The sequence below is a fragment of the Triticum aestivum genome, chromosome 5A, assembly GCF_018294505.1.
Source record: "Triticum aestivum cultivar Chinese Spring chromosome 5A, IWGSC CS RefSeq v2.1, whole genome shotgun sequence".
In the NCBI taxonomy this organism is placed as follows: domain Eukaryota; kingdom Viridiplantae; phylum Streptophyta; class Magnoliopsida; order Poales; family Poaceae; genus Triticum; species Triticum aestivum.
In genome coordinates, this window is record NC_057806.1 from 286857628 (window position 1) to 286865524 (window position 7897).

Sequence of the window (7897 nt, forward strand, 5' to 3'; positions counted from 1 at the left end):
GAGAATGCCGGCAGCTGGGATTCTGGGCTGGAAAAGGAGCAAATTTTAGAGACCTATTATGCACAGCTCCAAAAGTCCTGAAACTTCACGGAAGTTATTTCCAGAATATATAAAAAATACTGAGCGCAAGAAGTACCAGAGGGGGGCCACCCACCAGCCACGAGGGTGGGGGCGCCCTACCCCCTGGGCGCGCCCTCCTGCCTCATGGGCCCCCTAGTGGCCCTCCGATGCCCATCTTCTGCTATATGGAGTCTTTCGTCGAGGAAAAAATCATAAGAAAGCTTTCGGGATGAGACTTCGCCGCCACGAGGCGGAACCTTGGTGGAACCAATCTAGGGCTCTGGCGGAGCTGTTCTGCTGGGGAAACTTCCCTCCGGGAGGGGGAAATCAACACCGTCGTCATCACCAACGATCCTCTCATCGGGAGGGGGTCAATCTCCATCAACATCTTCACCAGCACCATCTCATCTCAGACCCTAGTTCATCTCTTCTATCCAATCTTTGTATCCAAACCTCAGATTGGTACCTGTGGGTTGCTAGTAGTGTTGATTACTCTTTGTAGTTGATGCTAGTTGGTTTACTTGGTCGAAGATCATATGTTCAGATCCATTATACATATTAATACCCCTCTGATTATGAACATGAATATGCTTTGTGAGTACTTACGTTTGTTCCTCGGGAGCGCTATACATCATATAAGAGTTTGTCCAGGCTTCTCGTATGCTACAAAAAGGATTGGGCCATCTTGCTGCACCTTATTTACTTTTATTACTTGCTACTCATTACAAATTACCTTATCGCAAAACTATTTGTTACCGATAATTTCAGTGCTTGCAGAGAATACCTTACTGAAAACTGCTTATCATTTCCTTCTGCTCCTCGTTGGGTTCGACACTCTTACTTATCGAGAAGCTATGATAGATCCCCTACACTTGTGTGTCATCAGGGGTCCTCGGGCGTCCGACCTATTAGACATGGGCCGGACTGATGGGTTGTGAAGATACAAAGGCTAAATACTCTACCTGTGTCCGGATGGGACTCTCCTTGGCGTGGAAGGCAGGCTTGGCGACCAAATATGAAGATTCCTTTCTCTGTAACCGACCTTATGTAACCCTAGATCCCTCTGGTGTCTATATAAACCGGAGGGCTAGGTCCGTAGACATGTATCCTCATAATCATAGTCAGACATGCTAGCCTTTTAATGTTTAGCCATTATGATCTCGTGGTAGATCAACTCTTGTAATACTCGTATTCATCAAGATCAATCAAGCAGGAAGTAGGGAATTACCTCCATAGAGAGGGCCCAAACCTGGGTAAACATTGTGTCCCTCGTCTCCTGTTACCATTGACCTTAGACGCATAGTTCGGGACCCCCTACCCGAGATCCGCCGGTTTTGACACCGACACAACCCATGTCCGAAAAGGCGGTAGTGGCTATGGAGCACCTGCTTCCTCATGAGTTCACCGAGCGGGAGCTAGAGATGCAGGAGGCGGCGGAGATCGAGGAGTGCCGGGAGGAGGAGTTGCGCGTGGCCGAGGTCGAGGTAGAGAAGAGTCTATCCGTTGAGGAATCAGCGGTGGAGTACCAATGCGAGATCTGGCGCAGCCACTACTACGCGTACTACAACCTTGAGGGTGGCACCGAGGACGAGGATGCGATCAACTTTAGCAGGGGCGACGCGGAGTCGACCAACGACGGCATGTCGCCAGGACAAGTCATCAGCGTCTCATCTCACACTGGTGATGCATAGGCCGGCGCGGCGGCGGATTTGTTAAAATTATGCATACTTAGGCTTTGTTTTTAATGTTGGTCTTTTGTTAGAGCAATGTTTAGGTCAAATGGCTCTGTTTAATTACTAAAATTTCTCGATTCAGTAAGTGTGGTCTGTCAGCTCTACGCTCTTTTGTGTAACCAAATTAGCAAGCGATGTTAAATTATGCAATGACGTACCCGGGGAAATTTCCACCAAAATTTGAATTATCAAACTCATCCCATGCGCGTAAAGCAGAAGAATCATTTGCAATGCACACAATCGTTCAAAGTGAATGGTCCGGCGGCACCGCGTGCAAAGTTTCCCTCAACATTTCCAAAATTTTGGCCTACCGCCAAAATATCTACCCCCATCCCCCTTCCCCACCTCCTTTTCTCCCCGGCCACAAGTCACATTTCCCCTGTTTCCTCCTTCCTTCCTTCCTTCCTTCCTAAGCTATAGCCGCTTCCTCACTCTCGCCATCTCACATCCTACCTCCGGGGTCGCCATGGTCTTCTTCAAAGACCTCTCCAGTGGTTCCTCCTCCGGCGACGACTCCTTCACCACCCGGGCATGCCTCTCTTCTCTCTCTCTCTCTCTCTCTCTCTCTCTCTCTCTCTCGGGCTATGACTTGGAATGAAGGATTTTTACCCGGTGGTTGATTTGAGTCATTTCTTCCTCTTGTAGCTCCCTAGGACCATCAGTGGCAACGAATGGAGCAGGGTGGCTGAAGATCTATCTGCTCCTTGTCACCATCAATCTCCATGCGTGAAGCTAGTTGCGGTTGAATCTGTAGACACTGGGAGGAAGTTTTTGGCATGTGCAGAGAAGGTTAGACCCTCTTTCGTTGTTACAAATCATTTGTTAGATGTGATTCAGACACTGTCACGGTACCAAGCCATTCATACCACACCTTCAACCAAACGCATCCTATGACAGTGTCACCGTTTGTACCTAGTATGTTAAATTGTTGCCATATCATCATCGGTGCCATTAGAAAATTATTTGGCACCGCTTCAGCAGTTTGTGCAGCCAACTTTGGCCCACACATTCGAGCAGCCAAGCAGTAAAATACTAAATTTTTATGCCACGAAGGAACTGGGCATCGGAGCAACTACATGCTCCGAAGTCCGGGCCCCTGATTGTTTTTCCGCTGCATCGGCTTGCCAGTGGAGGGCACTGGTGCGAGATGTAGCAACAGTTGTCTTTACACAAGTTTTGGCATACGTAGTGGACGGCCTTAGTGCTATTAGTTCTATGTTACTAAATTTGTGCATTTACACACCTGTTAGTATCAATTTGCTATCATCCAAACATTGTCGCTATGCTGTTGCAGTTATATTTACCTTCCTCATAAAATTTTCAATTGGTTATTTATTGTACACGAGTAAGAACTTGTAGCGTTGTTGTAGTTAATTATAGCTTCTGATGTTCAAGAATTTGGTTGTTGTCTCGGTAGCAACTAATTCATTTGCGCATTGATCTTTTTGAGAAGATATGTCATAATTAACATGTTACTTCAGTTTTTCAAAATAAGCATTGGTGATTTTCTATGTTGCTATAAACCCATTTCCCCTACAATTGTTACTGATCTAGTTTTAAATATTATAGGATGAACGGAAGTGTTCTTACTTGGAGTGGGTTATCAAGAGTGGCCACCGTCTTTGAAGATGTGCCTAGTGAAGCTCTAGAGCATGTATGAGGAAGAGAACAGAGAAAGTGTTGTCAACGCTGAAGAATATTTGAAGATGCAGGATAAAAAGAGGAAGGTGGAGAATGAGCTCAGATTTTTTAAATCAGACTTTGCTAAGATGGTGTTGGGGAAGGAGGGGGCACTTTCCCAGTTAGCCAGTGCAAAACAAGTTCTTACTGAACTAAAAGCAGCGGTGGATAAGACGAGCCTGGATGATCTCGATTAGGGAAATGAATATATTGTTCTTATGAAGTTGAACTAGATATATGTTGTACTGTGCTGTTTTCACGTAGCTATCGTACTGTAATGTTATAATATATTTATGTGCCTGATATGAAATTGGCAAACAGTTGTTTGATATGAAATGTGAATTTGCATAATACTGGAATTATTAATTGTAAACTAATAAACCTGCTAAATGTGTCATGGAACTTTGCAAACGGTTCTAGCAGTAAAAGTGCTTGTGATGGATAGCCCAATGCCACACATTTTTCTTCATCAAATCGTGTGTGATGTAGTTGATAAAAGCAAACAGTTAACCAAGGCAGAGTATGTGTGATAGTTACACCTTTGACACACGAGCCTACACATAAAACTGTGTGGGATGTACATACGAACGGAAACATTTTCCCTAGATTGACGGTGTGGGATGTACATAAGAACGGAAACGTATTCCTTGGATTGACTATGTGCGATATACATACCTACGGAAATGTTTTTTTGGGATTCACCGTGTGGGATGTACATACCTACGGAAATGATTGGATTTCGATGCCTCGCCCGTTCGCACACGAGCTCATTTGGTGTCCCAGGAGGGCCTATCCCCGACGATTTCTGGGTCGTGTGGGAAGAAACCCCCTATCGCCCACACTCACTTGACAACGGTTCCAAATACCGTCGCGGAAAGGGGTTAAAAACCGTTTGTATAGCACTGGCGCGTACCAGTGTTAAGGTGTAACCTCCTAGCAATAATAGCCCCTAAATTATATCGCTTATCGCCCAATGATAATCCCAAGTGCAAGGAATCATCGTAGCAATTTCCAAAGGTGGAAGTAATAAGTATGGAGTGTCGAACCCACAAGGAGCTAAAGATAAGATCAATATTCTCTCAAGTCCTACCTGCCACTGATACGACTCTACATACACCAAACATTTTCTTCCATCTAGAAACGAGAAATAAAACTACGTTGTGGGTATGAAGAGGATAAATTTGCATGATATCGGAGAACTAAAATATAAAAGTAGGTGATGTTAACATAAAGTTAGAATATATTACTATATATTATAAATAGCGAGTGTGGAATAATGATGGATCGGTGTGCAGAATTATCCTAGGCAATTTTTAGCAAGATCGGTGGTCGTTATTGCAATTTTATATGAGGGAGAGGCATAAGCTAACATACTTTGTCTCCTTGGATCATATGCACTTATGATTGGGACTCTAGCAAGCATCCGCAACTACTAAAGATCATTAAGATAAAACCCAACCATAGCATTAAAGTATCAAGTCCCCTTTAACACATATGCAACAACCCCCTTACTCGGGTTTATGCTTCTGTCACACAAGCAACCCACTATAAGCGAATCACGAACGTATTGCAACACCCTACAGCGGGAATCCTCACATGTGCGTGGCACGGAATGCACCATAGGACAGTACCAAAATAAAACATACAACTCAAACCAATCTATATCATCAATCAACCCAAAAGATAAAATAAATCTACTCAAAACATCATAGGATGGCAACACATCATTGGATCATAATATGTGGCATAAAGCACCATGTTCAAGTAGGGGATTACAATGGGGTGCGGGAGAGTGGACGGCCGAAAAGAGATGAGGAACGTGATGAAGATGGTGATGTTGATGAGGACAGTCACCGCGGCGATGGTTCCCCCGGTGGCACTCCGGCGCCAACGAGAGAGAAGGGGAGAGGGTCTCCCCCTTGTGCTTCCTCCTCCATGGCCTCCCCCTAGATGGGCAGAGGTTCTCCCTCTGGTATGTGGCCTCCATGGTGATGATGGCCCCCTCCGGGATCCTCCTCCATGGCCTCCGGTGATGATGGCCCCCTCTAGCAGGGTGCCGGAGAGGGCCTAGATTGATTTTTCATGGCTACAGTGGCTTGTGGAGGAGGAACTCCCGATCTAGGTTCATTTCTGGGGTTTTTGACATTTATAGGAAGTTTTGGCATCGGTCTCACGTCAAGGGGGTCCACGAGGCAGCGACAAGGTAGGAGCACCCTCTCGGGGGGGGGGGGGGTAGGGCGCGCCCCACTACCTTGTCGTCGCCTCGGGACCCTTCTGGTCCAACTCTTGTGCTTTGGGGTTCTCATTTGGTCCATAAAAATTACCATAAATTTTCAGCCCATTCCGAGAACTTTTATTTCTACACAAAAAATGACACCATGGTAGTTCTGCTAAAAACAGCGTCAGTCTGGGTTAGTTCTAATCAAATCATACCAAAACCAAATAAAATTGTTGTAAACATGGCATGAATACTTCATAAGTTATAGATACATCGGAGACCTATCAGCATCCCCAAGCTTAATTCCTACTCGTCCTCGAGTAGGTAAATGATAAAATAAATAATTTATGAAGTGAGAATGCTAGCATAGTGCATAAATTTGATCAATGATAGTTCCAAACACTTTTTCTTGCATTATTCTTTACCATAAACAGTATCTCATCTCATCAAACTTCTCGTGATCAAGTATCGAGCTATTCACATGTTAAAGTATAGACCATAAAGTTTCTTGAGAACTAACAAACTAGGCTTTTAGTCACCAAACAATTGCAATTCATCTTATTTTCAGGAAGGGTTTATGTAAGAGCTTTGATTTAGAAAATTACACATACTCAACTATCATATAGTCTTCCATGATTGCTAACACTCAAAGCATATTTTTAGAAGAAATACTATCTATCGAACACAGAGAAAGATAGGGGCTTAATGTTTCACCTCCCAACTTATTTATCATATAGATAATTGTCAACAATAATAATTCATGATCAAATATATTTGAATGGCCATATATGATTGGATCTTTCCCCATGACATGATGCTTGCCACCTAAAGAATAATTGAGGTTGAACTAAGAAGGAAAACTATTGACTCTTGCATAAAAGTAAATACATGAAAGTAAAAGATAGGCCCTTCGCGGAGGGAAGCAGAGGTTGTCATGTGCTTTTAAATTTTGGATGTGCAAACCCTTAATGCAAAGGAATGTCACATTGTATTGCCCTTTGTGATAGCAACCTTTATTATGCAGTACGTCACTTTTATTTCTTTACCATCACAAGTTCGTACAACGCTTATTTTCCCTTACAATAAAAGATCATACATATTTAGGAGCAATTTTTGTTGCTTTTTTCACCAATGACAACTTACTTGAAGGATCTTATTCAATCCATAGGTAGATATGGTGGACACTCATGGCATGAAACGGGTTTAAGGGTTTTGTATGCACAAGTAGTATCTCTACTTAGTACAAAATTTTGGCTAGCAAAAGATCTTAAGCAAGCACCACATTTTATAGGATCCATAACAATATAACTTCTATGCAAATATACCCAAACATAACTCATTATGTTGTCTTCCTTGTCCAACTTCAACTAATCTGCTCAAGTTTGAAAATAATTAAGAAGATGTCCAAGATAGTATATTTATATGTGAAATCTCTCTGCCTTTAATATTCTTTCATGAATTGTTCAAGTGACCAATGTTGTGTTTGCTAACTTTCAATAAATTTTACCACCTATACCTCTTATATGTGAACTCATTACTCCCCATGAGATAAGAATATAAAGCATATATAATTTTAGATTTATGATATTCAATTCATTCAACCATTTACTCATAGGATATAAGTGAAGCACTAGAGTAAATGACGCAACTACTCCAGAAAGATATAAGTGAAGATCAATGAGTAGTCAAATAGTTAAATAGCCATGGGAGGACTCTCTCCCATTCAAGATTTAAGATCCAATGATTTTATTCAAACAAAAATTAAAACGAAAATATGCTCCAAGCAAAACACATATCATCTGACGAATAAAAATATAGCTCCGAGTAAGGTATACCGATAGTTTTGAAGACGAAAGAGGGGATGCCTTCCGGGGCATCCCCAAGCTTAGGCGCTTGACTCTTCCTTAAATATTACCTTGGGGTGCCTTGGGCATCCCCAAGCTTAGGGTCTTTCCACTCCTTATTCTCCTCATATCAATATCTCACCCCAAACTTGGAAACTTCAATCACACAAAACTTAACGAAAATTTGTGAGATGGGTTAGTATGATAAAGAGCAAATCATTCACTTTGGTACTGTCAAGATATGATTCATAATTGTTATCACACAATGCCTATTATACCATATCATTTGTACAATTTATGTTGAGCAATATAAGCCATAGAAACTAGAAAATAAGCAAACTATGCATTGAAAACAGAATCTG